Below are 19,596 nucleotides of genomic sequence, written 5' to 3' on the forward strand. Positions count from 1 at the left end.
TACACTTGGGGAGTGAGTGTGGTGTGTGCACCAGGGAGAGGGCACCTCCGTGTGTCAGACCCCCTCTTCCTGCTTGTCCACAGAGCCTGTGCCGATGCACTAATATGGTCTCACTTGTGTTGCACACGTGTGCACCTAGGCAGTGAGTCTGTGTTCTCACCGAGTAGACCCCACCGGAAGAGCCAGCACTTTGTAATTTCCAGCTCACGGAGACACATTTGTCTTCCCAGGCAGAACATGGGGTTTTTGTTTGTTTTGTTTTTACCTTCCTTGGAAAAATCTCCCTCTAAAGGTTCTCATCACTGGGATAAAATAATTCTCCTTCCCCAAATTACACATGTGAACTGTGACACACACATGTGAAATGTGTGCTCATGTGTATATGTCTCTAATCAAACACGCCACTCTGTGTCTGTCCTCCCCCTGAGCTGAAAAAAGCAAAACAAGAAACCAAAGAAGTACTGTTTTCTAAAGAGGGAAAAACCTTTCACTGTCTCTGTCTCTGTCTCTGTCTCTGTCTCTGTCTCTGTCTCTCTCTCTCTCTCTCTCTCTCTCTCTCTCTCTCTCTCTCTCTCGCACACACACACACACACACACACACACACACACACACACACACACAGTCAAACATGGCACTCGGGTCTCTACCGACCCCCATGGCTGGCCCCCTGCTCTCCCATTAATTGCATACTTCCGGAGAAACCAAAGTGTGTGTGTGTGTGTGTGTGTGTGTGTGTGTGTGTGTGTGTGTGTGTGTGTATCTAGGCAGAAAATGTCCTCTTGGGAACATTTCCTCTACCACAGCCAAGAAACACAGACTGAGTTGGAAAAACACACGTCCACACTCAATCCCTAGCTACAGCATTTTACATATGCAGAAGGATACATGAAATGTGTTGGTTTGTCTCCCTGCACACAAGAAAACGTGCAAATGTGTGTGCGTCGTGTCCTTGAAGAAAATTAATCCCTCTCTCTCTGTGTCACTCTCTCCCTCTGGTGGGAAAATCATGGTTTATTGCCCCCTGCCACTGGCAGACTCAGGGGCCCCCTTCTTTAACCCTTAGCTGGGACTAGAAGCCTGCAGGTCCGAGTTCTGAGCTTTCAGAAGGAGGAAAAGGGGGGCTGGGGTCTCTGGTGGTTTCCTTACCGGTACATAGGCTTTTCTAGCTCCCCCCGTACCCCCAACACACACACACACACTTGTGGTCTGTGTGTATTTGTGTCTGTTTTCCACATACAGCTCTTTTTTTTTTTTTTTTTTTTCTTCCCCTCAGCTGAAAAATAACTGCGTCATTGTCTGTGCAGGCCCAAAGCCTGCGCTATAGTACTCCGGGCACACGGCGACCTTCATAACAGGAAGAGGGGACTGAAGCTTATCTCCTTGGAGCCTGACTACATACCCCCCCTAGCAGCACTGGTCTGTGCCAAGGAGACCCCTGTCTTCCTCTTCTGGGGCATGGTCCCCTAGGGGTCCCTCCCTGCTAGATGCCACTGCGCAAAGGGACCGGGGACTCTCTCACAACCCACCTCCCTCCATCTCAGTGTGCCTAGCTCAGCTCAGTACCCCCCCCCGCGCCCCCCAGAACACTAGGATGTCATCAGGACTGCCAGGCTGGGGAGGGGGTCTCAGCCTGGGTCAGGTAGGGTCTTCCAGACCTTCTCCTCCCTCCCAGACCCCATCAGTATCCGGTTTCTCTCGGGGGCGATGCAGTTAGTCACGACTTCGCCCCAGACCCGGACTGAGAGTCACGCACAAAGAGGGTCTGCAGTCCCAGGAGCAGCCGCCACCCCCACTCGCCCCGCTCACCTCGCTGCACAACAGCGCAGCCACGTGGCTGCCGGCGTAACTGCAGCCAGGCAGCCTGCGGCAGGCAAGCTGATCCCTGAGCTAACCGTCCCCTGGTCCAAAGGGCCGCCAGGGGGTCTTTCGGGAGCCAAGTTCCCCGCAGTTCTCCCTTGGGAAACGCTCATTCCCAAGACTGTAATAGACCTTTCCAGAAACTTCGACCAGCCTTTCCTTTTGCAGTTAACCAGGCCCTGCTTCTCAGGGCTCAGGCAGCTTTCTTGAGACCCCAAGAAAACAGGCTTGTTCCAAACCTCAAGTCCTAACGTTTAGGAGAGAAGGTGCAGTTCCCAGCTGAAAGTCTAACACGTTTGACTAACACGTTTCTCTTCCCAGACCCCATATCAAGAGCCTGAATCTGATGATTGGCAGGCAAAGCACACAGAGGAACTAGAGACGATGTTCCAACTCTCTGCTTTGCCCTTACCTGACTAAAGGAACAAGCCATGTTCTCAGCTTCCCTGTGGGCACAGGAACGCACGCCTGGTAAACATGCGGGGCGGGGGGGGGGCGATGTGAACCTTTGCAGACTGAGACTCTCCAGAGGGGGGAGTTCTCCCTGTGATAGCCCCTGCTACTATTATTACGTTATCAAAAAATACAAATAAAAAGAGGAGGGCTTTATTTTGGCTCACGGATTTGTAGGGTTTAATCCAGGTTTCTGTTTCTGGGCTCACTGAGACAGAGAATCGTGGCCTTGGGAGCACTGCCCTGAAGGGCTTCCTGGTGCAGGTAGGGGGACAAAGGACTCGCAGGAAGAAGCCAGAGCAAGAAACAGCTCCCAAAGAGGACTTTGCTGACCTCCTTCCCCTGAACCAGGTCTTACCTCCTGTATTTCAGCATCTCCCAGTAACGCTGTCATGTTGTGGGCTCATCAAGACATTAATTCTTAGCCCCAAACCCTTCTATCCTGATTGTCTCTGAGAGCACCATCACAGACACCCCCAGAGAGGTGAGCTATACAAACCTCTTAACTGATTCTCAACCCAATCACATGGACAAGGTCAAGGGTCACAGCGGAGTTCATTTAGCTAAAAAATGAAACAGAACTTTGTCAGCAATGATTGGGTGCCTACTGTATTCTGGAGCAACAATTGAGTGCCTACTGTATACCGGGTACCATGTTCCATCCTGAGACCACAACCACAGTTCTGACTTGGGTCCTCAGTAAACCTTCTGTGTCTGTGATACCCGCACTAGTTACATCAGAAACACGGCAGGGGTTTTTGGCTTGTTTTTATCCTTCTCTCTCTCCTTCTCCTTTGGCTGGTTTTTATTCTCTCTCTCTCTCTCTCTCTCTCTCTCTCTCTCTCTCTCCTTCTCCTTTGGCTGGTTTTTATCCTCTCTCTCTCTCTCTCTCTCTCTCTCTCTCTCTCTCTCTCTCTCTCTCTCCTTCTCCTCCTTTGGCTGGCTTTTTATCCTTTTTTCTCTCTCTTCTCCCTTGACTTGCTTTCTCTCTGTCTCTCTCTCTCTCTCCTCCTTTGGCTGGCTTTTTATCCTTTTCTTTCTTTTTTTTTTTTTTTTTGGTTTTTCGAGACAGGGTTTCTCTGTGTAGCTTTGCGCCTTTCCTGGAGCTCACTTGGTAGCCCAGGCTGGCCTCGAACTCACAGAGATCTGCCTGGCTCTGCCTCCCGAGTGCTGGGATTAAAGGCGTGTGCCACCAACGCCCGGCTGCTTTTTATCCTTTTTTTTTCTCTCTCTCTCCTTCTCCTTTGGCTAGCTTTTTATCTATCTATCTTTCTCTCCTCCTTTGACTGGCTTTTTATCCCTTTCTCTCTCTCTCACTTGCTCTCTACTTCTCTTTCTCCTTTGGCTGTTTTTTTTATCCTCTCTCTCTCTCACTCTCTACTTCTCCTTCTCCTTTGGCTGGATTTTAATCTCTCTCTTTCCTCCTTTGGCTGGCTCTCTCTCTCTTTCTCCTTTGGCTGGCTTTTTATCCTTTTTTTTCTCTCTCTCTACTTCTCCTTTACCCTGTCAGTGACCCACTCTGTCCCCCTTTGCTCTCTGATTTTTGACAGGTGCACACATGTGCATTTATTTATTGAAGACACTGAATGGAGTTTTATTTCTCATGTTCTTTAATTTAGAAGTTCATGGATGTGCATTGAACTTCTTCATACACAACATTTATTTGTTTCTGACAGATGGTGCCTGGGTGGAAAAAAAATTCTGTTTTTCAAATCTAGGGTGGGGGGGGTCTAATAATGCCTCCCAGAACAAGACTGAAAGTTCCGTTGGCTGTAATTATGTAGGCCTTGTTAATCATGAACACATAGGCTCAGGATGCCACCTAGGAAGCTGGGATCAGGTGTGGGCGGCACTCAGGTGGTAAGAAGGAAAGTTGTTTTGATTTGAGGGTATGGTGGTGCTCAGAGCTGGTGAACAGAGGGTCTGTGGTGACGGAAGCTTTCTGAAGGCTCTCAGGGTGGGAAGGATGCCTCCAACCTCACTTCCTCAGGCAGTGTGAATTTTTCCAAGCCTTCCCTTCTGCTTAGCAAGATTCATCAGCTTGCTGTCGATAAGAGCAAAAGTAAAAGGTCATGATTTTTCACTGTCAGCCAATTAGTGGGTGACTCAGTACAACAAGATCGGGCGCACCGCACAGGGCTCTGGTCTTCGCATGTGGCTTCCCAAGTCCAAGCTGGAAGACAACCGCACTTCCAGAAGCAGGTCCTCTGAGTCTTTTTTTTTTTTGGTTTTTCGAGACAGGGTTTCTCTGTGTAGCTTTGCGCCTTTCCTGGAGCTCACTTGGTAGCCCAGGCTGGCCTTGAACTCACAGAGATCCGCCTGGCTCTGCCTCCCGAGTGCTGGGATTAAAGGCGTGCGCCACCAACGCCCGGCTTAGGTCCTCTGAGTCTTAATGTCCTTGAGTTCTACAGTCATTCGGTCATCAAAGGGGGGGACACAAAGTAAGACAGATGACAAAGACAGAAGAGGAAAAATAGATTGGAATCCACCCATGGATCCAACCAAGGACCTGCCATCTCTCTTCATCTTTTGAGCACAATTCCTTGGCACAAGTTTGCAACTTAGACCACAGTGTTCTGTACACCATGGTGCTTTAAGCCATCTTTAAAAGAGAGCCAGGAAGTTCATACAACAACCCAACCAAGCAAGTCTTGAGGAAGATGTGTTAGTGTATGCAGGTGTGTGTACAAGCTTACGTGTATGTATAGATATTCACACACACACTTGTATGTGTGTGTATGTGAGTGTGTGTGTGTGTGTGTGTGTGAGTGTGTGTGGGGGGGGTGTGGGTGTGGGTGTGGGTGTAGGCCCAAGGATAACTTCAGATGTTGCTCCTCAGATGCCATGGACTTTGGGGTCTCATCTGAAACCTAGAGTGTGTATATTAGGCTACACTGGTTAGCCGGCAAACTCCAGATCTGCCTGTCTCTCTTCCCCATTTCCAGGGTGGCAAGCGTACACTGCCACACCCAGCTATTACAAGGGTGCAGAAAATCAAGCTTCACTGACGGAGCCATCCTCCCCAGCTCCCTGTGTGACTGCAACTGTCTTCTGACCTCCACCAGGCAGAGCTCATGTCAGGGGGTGGGGTAGGGGGGTGTACTTATCAGAAAGAAGAGATTTTTCTAAGTGGGGAGACCTCTGAGTGCATGGTATCTAGAGTCTCGTTAGCATGGAAAGCTTATAAAGCAGCTGGCAGAACCTTCTAGATCACCTATAGCCACGGGACCTGACAAGCTTGGAGAGAAGCAAGAAAACCATGTTACCTCTGCCAGCTGTGAGAAAAAAGCAAATCCATTCATTACCCAGTGGATTAGGAAAGAAAGCTCTCAGGCTGGAAGGATGGTCCAGTGGGTAAAGACACTTGCCACCCAAGGATGCAAGTCTTCTGGCCGGAAGTTGATTCCCCGGAAGCTATATAAAAGTGGAAGCGGAGAACCACCTTACCAAGTTGTCTTCTGACTTCTACATGTGTGCTGTGGCAGGCCCTCTGACCCCACAATAATAAATACAATAAATAAATCAACAAAAATAAACATTTAGAAGAAAATAAAATTCCTGGTTGATAATAGGTTCTACAGTGTATCCAAGAAAGATGAACGCCAAATGGTATGCTTAGAAAACAGTGAGGGGACCCTTGTGCATCCTCACATCGGCCTCTGAGATAGTCATATGAATCAAGTTTAAAACCCCTGACATCTATCTTCAAGTCCCATTAATGAGACAGAGGTGGGGGCCAGGGCAAGAGGGAGAGAGATTGGCTTTTAAAGTAAATGTAGGTGCTGAGTGTTTGAGAGGCCGAGGCTCCATCAAGAGCAATCTAGAAAAAAAATTGCCAGGATTCATGTTGGTTCAGCAAATAAAGTTGCCCCTAAAGAAGCTGACTCATGTTTATTCACAGCCCCCCGTATGGGGGCCTTGGGGACTGCAGCGGGCGGGCGAGCTGAGATAAGCATGCGGGGCCCGCTCATCGGGGCGATATCCCTGCTGTCGCCACCCGCTTCATTTATCCTCTTCCAAATGTTGATGGAGAATTGACGCCTCTGAGTGTCTGCCCTGCCATGGCTGACTGCCCCTCGTTGGAGAAATCAGGCTCATATCCACGGTTGCCTGGATCAAGGGCCCTCACTAGGCCCCCCTGGCCCCAGCGCCGAAGCTGGAGCAGCTGCTGCGGCTTTAACCCTCCCCACTCCCGCCTCCCGCTGCTGGGAACTGATTCAGCATGGCCGGACCCTCTTGGTTTCCCAGCAAAGACACGTGCCACAAATTGTGAGTCCATCTGGGCCTTCACCTCAAACAACAGTGTCACGAAACGGGAGTAACTATGGCTATCCCTCAGAAATGGGCCAGAGGAAGTGTTGACCCACAGTGGTGTTTATCAAGCATGAGACATGGCCTCCTAAGCAGAGTGAGGTCTGGACAGGCCTCCCTGATGTCCATCCCTCTTCCCCTGTCTCCAGCTGCTATTTCTATATCCTGGCTATGGTCCTCCCGGGATCACCACCCCCAGCCTCGCCTGTGTAAAGGCCTGTGGGAAAACTCGATGGTTTCAGGTTGGGGAGGACTCTGCTCCTGGCTAATTGCTGTCCCTAAAAGGAAATTGCCTGGTGCCTAGAACTAGAATGTATGGGAGAAGCCACCATGTGCCCTGGGGTGGGATCTGGGTCTTCAGGAGATTCTAGCATGTCTGCTATGGATTCCAGCATCAAGACATGTAAAGAAGTCTTTCCAGAGGTGATGGCAGTGTGGGGAGGAGCCCAGGGAAGCCGCAGAGACCACAGTCACAGCACTGTTAGGTCATGGGAAACCTCAAGTCTGTGGAGGAGCTGGGCGCAGAGATCAGCCTTCTTCCATCATCAACCACCTTCAGGTAGGTCGGGCCCCAAGAGCAGCCATGAACGTGTGAGTCAGGGGCCTCACAGAGTGGAGCTGAGGCCAGTTAACCTAGGCTCCAAGCCCTCTACTCAGACTTGGGCCTCCTTCAAACTCCCAATCCTGAGGGCATCTTTTTCTTTCTGTCCATCTGTCTTTTTTTTTTTCTTTATGTGTCTGTGCGGGGTTTGATTATGCATGTAGAGGCCAGTCTTCCTCAACCACTCTGCCTTTTCATTTTGTTTGTTTTTGGTGTGTGCATGTGTGAGGTGGGGGGAATGGATGGACACCAAAAAGTCAGAAGACAGACTGCCTGACTATGAAGCCCTGGCTGGTCTCGAACTTGCTACATAGACCAAGCTGGTCTCAAACTCTCAGCAACCTGCCTGCTTCTGCCTCTCAAGTGCTGGGATTAAAGGCACGCACCACCGTGCCTGTCTGTCCACCTTATCTTTTAAAACAGGGATCTCCCTGCTCCTAAAATTCACCAAGTGGCTAGGCTGACTCACAGAGATCCTCTTGTCCCTGCCTTGCCAGCTCTGGGATTACAAGGACATATATCACTTTGTGTGGCTAGGCCACGGTGCCGGGAATCCAGCTCAAGGCCTCATGCTCCCGGTATGTACTTTGCCGACTGAACCATCTCTCCAGCACCCACAGACCCTAAGGACACTTTATTAAAGCTAGTGTGGCTCACCAGAGCACTTACCAGCAGTCTGACCCCTCACAGTGCTCAAGATGACACGCTCAGGCAGGGCAGCTATCTGGGGAAAGCGAGAGACATTTTTGATTGTCACTCTCTGGAGACAGAGGTTAAAGGTCTTTGAGGCAGGTGAGCATGTACGTCATCAACCCATTTCACAGACCAGAGGGAAGTAAAAGGACGTGTTCAGGGACACATCTGAAGAGAGGCAGTCCAGGCTGGACTCTGACCCAGATTGCTGCTGGGTTCTGCCTGGAGGGTGCTCATCTTAGCAACCACGGCCTCTCTACTGGACCAGAGGAGGCCTGGAATGGCCACCTCAGACCCTCATAGGAAGGCTTCATGTGCAGCTGGCCGACTGAGGTTGGTTTTCTTGGTTTTCTGAAGCAACTGGTTGAATAAATCTTTAAAAGCCCGGGCAGGGGGCAATACTTCCCTCTGACACTGATATCAGGGAGTCTGTAGCAAACTCAGGAAAGGCTTTTTGCCCAACAAACCTCACATTCCTGGGGCATAAAAGAGCAACATCTGAATTTTCATTTATTTTTTAACATTTAACAATCCCCAAACCTAACTCCTAACCCTTCTGATGCAGCCAGTTCCTTCCTGCTCCCTTCCCCATGGAGTGCTGGAGCTGTCATGTCAGGGTCACCTTCAAGATGCACAGAAGGTACCCCAGAACTCGGGGAGGGGGGTGTCATTCAGGCTGTGCATCAGCCTGTTGCTCAAATGCAGATTCATGAGCCAGGCTGCCAAGGTCATGGTGGGCTTCCACCGTCAGAGTCTGTTTCACTTGCTCTCAACCTCACTAACATGAGTGGTTGTCTGTTAAATATCCTGCAGGAAGCCTTCCCAACAGCTGGGCTGCTGTCATGGTTTAATATCAGCCTGGAAGGAGAGAGAAATGGCCTCCGAGGCAAAGACCCCCAGCTGCCAGCTGCTGTGGCCTGATCCCAGACCCCAACCTAGAACTCTCCATCCATGAAACCCATTTAACAGGGCTAGAGTGCTTCATTTCAAAACTGGGGCTCAGGTCTGCAGTGACAGAGAAAAATTCTGAGTTTTCTGTTTTCCTGGGGGGCTTTTTGCTGTCTCGGTGGGGTAAACAGACAAACCTTAGTCATATCTAAGCAAAAGGAGAGCTCTGATCATCACCCACACAGGCTAGGTAAGAGGCCCCATTTTGTGTTCTCTTTTCAACGCTGAGAAAAACAACCTCAGAAGCTTGGAAAAAAAAAAAAAAAAGGTCAGTTTGTTGCGCAGTAAAAATAAGAATCTAGTCTTTTCCATTAAAATGTCTGCAGCAAGCCGCTTGAGAAAGCGCACTACTGCCATCTAGAGATGCTGCAGTGGAAGGATTCGAATGTTCCAGAAACTTCCAGTCCCGTTTCCAAGGCAATCGCTCACAGCCTGCAGTGTTCTCATCTCCTGGTTTCCAGCGCTTGGCATCTGCTCCCCTCTGCATTCCCGAGAGACCCGGCTGACCCCCATCAAGTGGGAAAGCTGAGCAGGGCCAGGAGCTGGCGCCTGAGCTGAGCCAGCCGTCCTGTTCGCTCCCACCGCCCTGGGGCCTACCCTGGGGTGGGGGGCCCTGCAGCTCCTGTCTGCAAAGCCAGCAGAGTTAACTCGGTCACCCCTGCCCTGGCCTCTTTGAGCTCTCCAAATGTCACTTAGCAACAATTAGGTAATTAGGGGAGGTAGGTTTCCTGAAATTAGCCCAGGATTTGGGGGGTAAGGCACTGCGGGGGGCCAGGGGAGACGCACTGTTTACCAAAGCTGTCCCTCCTCACCGCTGTGTTCCTTCCAGCTAATCAACCACCCGGAACTCGTGCTGCAGCCGCTGCCTGCGAACTCTCAAAGGCTCCCGAGAGCCTCTCACCCCCCAGACCTGCCATGGCAGCCTCACTCAAAGGGCTCCGGTTTCAGCCGCCCCTCTGCCGGTTCTGCCTCCAGCATGTGTTTCCATTTACCGTGGGAGGAAGGGAAAGGACCCTGGCTGGGGGGAACTTCGCTCTTCATGCTTGGTCACCCTCACCCGTGGGGCACCCCAGCCTGGGCCCCCGGAGCCCACTCTGGAAATGCGTTGTTCCTCGAGGAAGGGTACCCACTCTCACCTTCCATAGGGAGACGGTGTTTTCTGGGTTAGGTACCCCAGAAGGAAGGGGTTGCTGTTTCACAGTTATTCATGTTTTGTTCTGAAGTACAACATTCCCGCGGCAGTAGGTCCCAACACATCCTCCGGGAAACATGGAGCAAAACCTAAAGATACTTCTGATGGTCACGGCAGGCCTGGCTTCTGCTCACTGTGTGTCCAAGACTCTAAGCACACCCCTCTGTGTCCAGAAGAGCCTCACTGAACACCCCAACCAGCCAGCCCCCGGGGTTGGGCACTAAGTGACCAGACCCGCGGATCGTGAGTGTGTACCAATGAAGTCTCACAAATAGACACACTGTGTTGGTCTCTTTAGGCCACTGTTTGGAGAACTACAAACGGAATGGCTTCAAACAACACAAATCCTTTATTTTGCCCCCAACACCATCCCCTTTTGGGAGGTCACAGTTCCCAGGAGCCGAGTGTCTGCGAGAGAGAGCTCCCCCTGGAGGTCGCAGGGGGAAAATCTTTGTTTTTGCCTTTTCCAGCCTCCATGTTGCTTCCCGCCTTGGCTCAGGGTCCGACCCTTCATCTTCAAAGCCAGAACCAGGCTGCGCCTGTGTAAATCACCACCTGGCTCTTGCTGACAATCTCATAAGAAACCTGCGACTTCGTCACACCTGCCAAGTCCTTGTCATGGAAGTCACAACTTCAAGGTTTGGGCTTGGTCTCTACCCCTGGGTCCATCCCAATTTTCCAACCCATGGTTAATTCTTCATTTTTAGAGTTATGATTTTTAAATCCCTCTTTACTAAAGGCTATATATAAACATTTGTACAGTTATGAAAAAATCCCAACACTGGATCCCCCAAAAGGAAGGGTGAGTGCAGGCCTGTGTGTATGAGTGTGCATTGTTCGTGTGTGTGTGTGTGTGTGTGTGTGTGTGTGTGTGTGTGTGTGTGGTGTACAAGTGCTTTTGAAGGTCAGAGGTCGCCATTAGATGTCTTCCTTCCCTGTTCACCTTATATTTTGAGACAGTCTCTTATTGAACTTGGAGCTCCACTAGGCTGGCTGGCCATTGAGCCCCAGGGATGTTCCTGTCCCCACCGCCTCAGACTAAGGCTGTCACGCTGAGTGCTGGGGTGTGGGACCAGGAAGACAGGGGACAAGTGAGCCTGATTGTGCAGTCCAGGGAAGGACAAAAGGTAAGCAGAGACAGGCGGTAAGCAAGGGCATTGAGCCATGTTTTGAAGAGCCCTGTATGCCTGGGAAGGAGTCCACATGGCCGGCCTTGCTGAGCTCTGACCTGTGTCCATCACTCTGGACCAAACATAACAGTGAACCAGGGAAGTGCTCTCACAGAGGAACCTGGGAACCTGGAAAGAGTGTGAACTGAGTTAGAAAGATAACCGGGAGGGAGGGCAGGGATCAAGGAGAGTGTTGGGCCCGGGAGGGATTTTATTCTGGGTAGTGAGTAAGGTTTCGTGGGATGTCATAACTGACTGTGCTAATCCAGACAAGAGCTTCCTGGAGAGGAGCAGAAGGCGCAGAAGTGAGCTGCCCGTCTCTGGGCCTCTTCTCCGAGGCTTGATTGGCTCTCTGTTGCTCTTGTAGTTTGGGTCCTGGAGATTGAACCTAGGGCTTCATGCATGCTAGGCCAGAGATGTACCACTGAACAACCTCCCAGGCTCTTCACTCTATTTTATTTGCTCACTAAATTGCCCTAACTGGATGTGAATTTACTCTGTGTCCCAAATAACTTGCAATGCTCCCGCCTCAGCCCTCTAACTCACTGGGTCACAGGCCAATGCTACCAGACCTGGCAAGACTTGAGTTTTTCTAAGAGCAGTTTTACATTTAGAAAAAAGTTGAGGAGTGGGTATAGTGTCGTGTCCCCCCCACACACACCCTCCCCATTTTCCTTGAGCTGACATTTTGTGTTTGCAAGGTCTTTGTTGCAGATGATGGCCAACATCAAGGCATCACTGTAGTGGAAGTCCATTGTTAATGTTAGGTCCAACTCTTGGTGTTCCATATTTCATAGGTTTTGACCTTTGTGTCATGCCATGCGTCACACAGAAGAAAGTCTGTGGGGAAATCAGTACTCCACCTGTCCCTCCCCATGGGTCCTCGGTAACTGCTGACCTGTTGACCCTCTCCCTAGCTTTAACTTGCTAGCGTGGTTTGGGGACAGAATCCTGTAGCTGTCCCTTTTTTCAGACTTTCTTCTTTCACTCAGAAAAATGTCTTGAGGTCCCCCCCACCCCCCCGCCCCGTGTCTTTCTGAAGCTTGCTGTGTCTGGAATTTCAAGGTGATCTGTTGGCAAGAGTGTGTGAAGTCAAGCATTTTTTTTCCTGCTTGTTGTGGTTTAAATATGTGCTGAGATACAAATTAAGGGAAGAAAGATTGATTTTAGCTCACCCTGTGAAGGGTCAGTCATGGCTCCAGGCAGCTCTGTGGCAGGGGGGGCAAGTGAAAGGAATCTCAGGGGGTCAGGAAAGGAATGTCCATGCCTTTCTTCTTTTTATTTGGTTTAGTACCCCAGTCCATCAGGTAGTGGTGCCAATAGTCAGGATAGGCCTCTGTCCTTCTCTAGAAAAGTCAGGCACACCCAAATATGTGTGTCACAAATGTCCTAGGTGTTTGCTATTACATCAGTGATCAACACTTTAAATTAACCATCACATCAAAGATGTTGGGATGTAAGATAAAGCCAAGAGGTGCCATGAAAGGCCACCAAAGGAACAACATGTTCGCCAACTTCTTGCATGGTCCATTCATCTGTTCCCCTCCTGCCACTAGACCGCGCACCCAGTTCTGCAAGGGTCAAAGTCAGTGGTCAAAGTCAGTATTGACTTTGGTGAGTGGTGACTGAGTAGCAGCTACTTCCCTGGAGAACCATGGCTACATGCCTTCATGTCGTAGGACTCGCATTCCTAAGAAATGCCTCCTGTGTGTGACTGAAGTCCCATGCTGGACAGCTCTGAGACCATGGGTCTGAAGATATTCCCTGGGGCTGGAACTCTTGCTACAAAGCACTGACTCTACACTTGGACCCCAAGATCATTAAAAATATATGGGAACCTGGCACCTCTGCCTTCGTTTAGTTATCTGTCTTCTTTACTTTGAATCAGACTCTGACCCTGCATGGGCATGTTAAGTCACTCAAGGAGTGTATATCTAACTCATTTCATTGCCCTTTGAGGCCAAATGCATACTGAGAAATAACTTACTGTACTAACCTGCCTGAAGTCACCTAGAACTAACCCCCACGATGAGAACGTTTACATACATTGGAGAAACTTCACCCTGCAGGAGATTCATCTTGCAGGCACAAGGGAGATAATGGAAATTAACATATTAACAGTTAATTGGCTTATCAACCGCCTTGACCAAGACTGATGAATGAATGGTGTACATCCCCTGTCCCCTGCTCCATCCTCCCTCTGTTTAGACTAAGTTCATATCAGTGCCCTGAAGGCAGCTTGGAAGGATTGGGTGTCACTGGACCCATCTGTTTGTTCCTCTTCCCAACACGTTTTCTTTCTACTTTCAACTATTACTCTTTGACATATTGGGACTGTGGCTGAGCCTAACATGTTGGGATGCCAAAGGTGGGGCTCTTCCCTAACAGTTCAACCGCGATGTGGACACAGTAAAGCGTCCTTGTCCCCATCTGGGACACCATCACTGTTTTGATCCGACTCTCCTGAACTTGACTTGCTTTTTTCCAGGTCCTTCACCCTGCTACATAAATGGTTGTGGGTAGAACCTCTTCAGATTAATCTAGCAGTCCATTTCATTGCTGTGGTTATATTCCAGAGGTTGGCTATATCGCCCCAGAGAGTCACAAAATTAAACATTTAAAGGGCAAAAGTTATCTGTGTCCAAGATGGGGCACCTTTGGCTGAAGGTTTAGGGACCTGCCTTGCCTTTCCCCTCTGAGTGCTGTGCAGTTGATGAAGAGGCCTAGAAGTTGCAGAGCCATGTCTAAGGCCCATGGTGGGATTCTTACCGCCCAGCCTTCTCCACACCGTTTCCCGGGGTTCAACCGCTTCCTCTCATTGGCTTTAGGTTTCAGAGGGGACTTACTTTGCCTTACAGCCCTGAGAACCCCTGGGGTTCCTGAAAGTGATTGGACTTAGACTGTTAAGCTTCCATCAGGGTCAAGATGCTTCCAGGACTGTGGAGAATTGTGAGACCAATGAGCAAACAGAGAAGAGTGTCGTGAATAGATGTAGAGGAGATGAAAAGATGAAGGAGGAGAAAGGATCCTGTTTCCTGGAGCCTCCAATAAGGACCTTCAAAGAGAGAAAGAAAGAAATGGACTCTGGAGATGGCTAGGGTCCCCCGCTGTGTCTTGGGTTGGGAAGTCACACAAATCTAAGCCTTCCTGGGGTGGGGTCCACGTGCTCAGGCACTGAATTAGCTAGCTTCTTTGCTTGTCACTCTCTGGTGGGACAGCCTTAGACATGGAGGCCGATTCCAGAAAGCTCACTGCTGTGGTACTTGCTGCCCTTTCTCTGGTCTGTGCAGACCACAGACAAAAGACCAGCAGAAAACGGGGAAGGGAAGGTGACCCAGGTCTGGCAGCAGAAAGGCCACGGTGGGAAGGAGAGCCTCCCATGGCCGCTGCGTGGATCCCAGAGTCTGTTTTTCCACCACTAAGCTACAGTTATTTTTGTGGTAAGTCCACTGGAGTCTGTCTGAGGGTCAACCCTCCTGTTTGAGCCACGTATTCAGGACCCTTGGAAGAAACTGCTGAGACCAGCACCGAGGAAGGGAGGTGTTCCTGGCTCCTCTGTACAGGCAGCCCCCACTACTTCGGAAGGCTGCAGAGGGAAACGCCCTGCATCTGCTGGGAGGCCTGGCGCTCTCCAGGAGGATTAGGCTTTGTTTAGTTTTCTTGGACCTGAGTAGAACTATGTAAAATGATGCTCACAAAAGGCTGGGAAAATGGCTGGGCTGCACAGCTGGCTGGGCCCCCTAATGAAATTAAAAATAAAAGAGAAACGATGGGAAATTATTGCAAGAAAATCTTCTCCCCATGGAGAAGGGGAGTGGGAGAAGAGAAAAAATAATTTATTGGCGGTTGGGGGAAAGTGCAGGATTTAATGAACTTACACTGTGCAAGAAAACTAAGAATCCCTGGCCAGCCATGTACTCTGTGTGCCCCAGGGAGGAGGCCGAGGGCTTAGCAGAGGGATGGGGATGCTAGCGACGTACGGAATGTCGCACATGCCCTCAGATGAAGCAGCTGGGACCATGGTGGAGGAAAGAGCTTCTTCCCAGAGTTTCTTGGGAAATGATCATAGCTTCTTCCTCTGTTTTGGCAAACAGGTCAACAGTACAAGGACCCTTGTCCACTGGCAGGAACAAAACACTGGAGACCATCACAAAGGTTGGTTGACTTGCTCAGTAGACCATGATGGGGGCCTGAGAGACCCCTCGGTACTGTGTGCATCATGACCTCTCGCTGCTCTTCTCTGGAAGTTGAAAATAGGGACAGTATCTGCTCAGTGGGGTGTCAAAGAAGTCTCTCCAATCCTCTCTCTTCTTACTATCTTCCATTGAATTGTTTACATTGAGAAAGTGGGGGAATGGAGCACTGTGCCCGTGCCTGGTGCCTGTAATTCTAGTACTCAGGAGGCCAAAGCACAAAGACCCAGAGCCTAGAGACCCTGTCTCAGAGCGCACACACACACACACACACACACACACACACACACACACACACACACAAAACATCCCTTGAGAAGCCAGAGAACTCAGCAGAAATGACTGTCTTTATGTGGGGCAGTTGCTACTATGTGGCTAAGTACTGTGTGTATTTTTTGATCCATCCACCCCATGCTTACCCCTCATTTAGGGTCCTGCCTCTCTTAGGTGTGCCCACCTGCCAGGACCCTGCAGGTAGGTATATTAATGCGTAGCCCCTGAGTCTTGGCCAGAAACAATGGGAAATCATCAAAAACAAACAAAAGAACAAACCTCAGGTTGAGTACTTGCCCAAGTTTTCAAAACAAAGACAAAAGTAGACTGAGAGAATGTTCTGGATACTTAGAAGGGAAGTTTTAGCTGTCAAAACTTGTTGGCTCACGTACATTCTGTTGCCATCAGGTCCCCCCACATTGGAATCTACATGGACCATCCCAGAGTCTTGAGTTCAGACCCAATATGTTTGAGTTCAGAGTTAAGTCCAGTCCATCTAACCTGCCTGGTCATGCCAAAAGTCTTTAAAAATATTCATGGAAATGTGAAGGCTCACCAAGAAATGCCTTTCCCAGTATAATGAGATACAAGAGCTCTTATTAGCTGTTCATATGAATGAAATAAACTGAAAGGCACACAGAACCACAAACTCTACAGCAGGAGTTGGCAAACTTCACCCACCCACCCACCCCCAGCCTGTTTTGTGTGGATAAAGTTTTCCTGTCATCTGCCCATGTCCATTTGCTCACAGGATTATGACAGCGACACTAAGCAGTTACAGCAGGGACTGTGGGGCCCACGGGGCCCCAAATGTTGACTAGCAGGTCTCTTGAGGAGCAAAACACCCATCTCTGTGCTTGGAGGCAGGATAGGAAGATGGAGACACTGCGGGGGTGTGAGAAGGGAGAGGAATCCCTTCACCTCAGAGTCCGTCTGAAGCCTCGCACCAGCTGGGAAGCAAGAATTCCAGTGATATTATCATTTGCTGTGAAGGCTGCCAACAGATAGCCTTCCTCTCATATGGAGATATTTTATGTGCAAACAGCAATGGCCTAAACTCAAGGCCTGAATGTATATGACCTTGTGCCTCATTCCTCCCCCGGACATATTCTGGGAATCTCGAACAAGACTGTTAACTTTGTTTATAGTGCAGATGGCCTGCTTCCCTGTGCCCTCTGATCTAGACTCTGACCTTATCAGTTTCAATCCTTGCTGGCCACCACCCTCAGGAACACCCTGTGATCTCATGAAGAGCTTTAGTCACCTTTGAAGATAACAGCTTCCAACTCACCAAACCCCTGTCCAAGAGTGTTGTAAAGATGCTGCAAGGGACTCTCAGAGGGACCCGCATCTGCTCCTAGGTAGGTCTTCCTTCCATTGAACCTTTCTTTCAACCATCATGACTTAAAATTTATATTGAAAACCTAACTCTGACCTGAGTTCGATTCTCAGCACCCACATTGAGTGGCTCATAATCTTACCTGTGACTCCAGGTTCAGGGGATCCAACACCAACTCCTCTGGACTACTTGGGCACCTTCACTCATGTGTGTATATAAAACACACACACACACAAAATTTTAAAATAATAATAATAAATCTTGAAAAAAAGAAAGAGAATTAACTTTGCTTCATACTGTCTCTCTCTGGAAAAAAAAATTTTTTGGTAGAAACCAAGGATTCAGTTTTACTTGAGTCAAGATTAAGGGACCTCCCCTAGGTTGCTGCAGGTGACAGCAGGGCTGTGTTTCTGTCCATGTCACCTCTGATACTACCCACCTAGGGAAAGATGACCGTGTGAAGGCTTTCTCTGAACAAGGGTCCAGAGATGGGAAATAGATCACACACGGAGGTCTTGATTCAAAAATTCTATTTCTTTGGCCAAAAAGATAATAATGATGCTTCTTGGAATCTTCTGAAGAACTATAAACAGTATCAGGTTCCAGTTGAGTCTGTTTTTCAACACCCACACTGTGTGGCTCATGACTACCTATAACTTCAGCTTCAGGGATCCCACACCCTTCTGGACTCCTTGGGCACCCCCACCCACGGGCACATGCTACATACAGACACACACACACATCACATAATTTTAAATTAATAAAAATAAATCTTGAGCGGGGTGTGGTGGCACACGCCATTAATCCCAGCACTTGGGAAGCAGAGGCAGGCTGATTCCTGTGAATTCAAGGCCAGACTGGTCTACAAAGTGAATTCCAGGACAGCTAGGGCTGTTACACAGAGAAACCTTGTCTCAGGGGGGGAAAAAATCTTGAAAAGAAAACCAACTTTGTCTCATACTGGCTCTCTCTAATTTTTTTATTTTCTGGGTAGAAACTAAGGACTCAGTTTTACATGAGGACACCCTTGGGATTTATTTTATTAATCTTTGAACTCAGTTGTGGGTTTAAAATGCTTTACATAGAAATTATTTCATACAAGAACAAAACAAGTTCTAGGAATGGGGTGAGTGATGCACACAGGAACTCTCCAATTGACACTTTCATTGCGTGTTTGAAATGATCCAGCTAAGCTCTCTCATGAACATTTTGTTTGCTGTTGCCTATTTTAGCCTAAATTATTTGAGGAAAGAACTTCAGTTTTAGGTTTTCTGATACTGTATTTTTTGAATTCCCTTCTGTATCTTTCTGAGAAGTTTCTAGGCACAGAAGAGTTCACCTAATCCAGGCACCAGCTTTCCATCAAGGCCCTGCTTTCTATATGTCAACACAGATGTGACCCGCAGTGGAGTCCAGGAACTCAGTCCAACTCTGCAACTAGAACTTCCAACATGTCAATAAGCCCTGCTCCAATTCCAGGAAAAATAACCAGCGTGGGTCTCAACATCACATGGACGATTTACATCCCTGAACTGGAATTTCGATTCGATCTTGGAGGCCGCTTTCAGAGGCCAAGACACACTATAGGAGGAGGGAGGGGCCGCTGAGGCCAAAAAGAAACTGGGATTAAAGTAACGCAAAGCAGATGCAGGAGCTCAGTGGCTGCCAACCCAAGCCAGGTGTGACTTTTGGGGGCCAGGTGACTTGGGGAGAGTATGCTCTGTCCTCGGGGTACCCTGAGAACTTGGGGGTAGTGGATAGATGGTGAATTTGAGGTTTGCGGTTGCTCGTCTCCAGCTTCTCCTGCCTCCGAAATTGAGTGTAGAATATGGACATGTCAGCAGGACGTGTCCCTTCTGCACCTGAATGAGGGATTATTTTCAAGATCCTGGGTAGCCAAGTGGGTGTCCTTTGAAAACAGACTTGTGGAATTTCCCAGACTTCTTGCAAATAATCTACGGCACTTTGTCAGGGTGGAAAAACCTGAATTTCTTCTACTCCGTCTGGAAAATATACACAGTACAGTCTTTGTGACTTGGCAGGGTGTGCCTGGCCACCATGACCCCTGCTCTTGGCAGGGCTCTGTAGCAATGAACTTGGTGACCTTGAGAGGTCAGATGCCTCAGGGGTCTCTGCGTGCTCATCTGTGGGTGGGGGGCTGTGGCAGGCTGGGGCTTGGGGAGGAGGTAGCCTTTGTCCTCAGATTTCCCGAAAGTCAGATGACCTTGGACGTGAAGTATGATTAGGCAGATGTGTCCATGTTGGCTGCCAGCTTCTGTGAGGCCTAGAGAGAGGAGACAGTGAGCAACTGGCTACAGAGGGGCAGGAAGGGCCTCTTTCCCTTGGCGGGCAAAACTGCAATCAGGGGGCCCTGATGAGGGCCTCTCCCAAGAATCTGCAGCTGTGGCGCTATTGATTCATGACGATCTGGCTCTGTGCAGCTGACTCTTCTCCCAGCCCAAAGTATCTATTCCCAGTTCTAATCTGCAAGAGGCCTCTCAGACCCCCATTTGCAAAGCCAACTCCTTAGTATGCACCTCTCCAGGGCAGCCGATTTCTCCAACAG

The 19,596-nt window shown here is 49.4% G+C and overlaps 1 long non-coding RNA gene across 2 annotated transcripts; it reads left to right on the forward strand.

Moving 5' to 3' along the window:
• Window positions 1-9,314: 9,314 nt before the first annotated feature.
• LOC121828966 (uncharacterized) lies at window positions 9,315-19,102 on the forward strand. Of its 2 annotated transcripts, XR_013050989.1 has the most exons (5): window positions 9,315-9,583; window positions 9,694-10,694; window positions 15,320-15,380; window positions 16,921-17,052; window positions 18,347-19,102. It is a non-coding gene; the product is annotated as an uncharacterized LOC121828966 (long non-coding RNA). The 2 variants fall into 2 exon arrangements; XR_013050988.1 differs by lacking the exon at window positions 16,921-17,052.
• The last annotated feature ends 494 nt before the right edge of the window (window positions 19,103-19,596 follow it).

Source organism: Peromyscus maniculatus, chromosome 4, assembly GCF_049852395.1.
Source record: "Peromyscus maniculatus bairdii isolate BWxNUB_F1_BW_parent chromosome 4, HU_Pman_BW_mat_3.1, whole genome shotgun sequence".
Classification (NCBI taxonomy): Eukaryota; Metazoa; Chordata; class Mammalia; order Rodentia; family Cricetidae; genus Peromyscus; species Peromyscus maniculatus.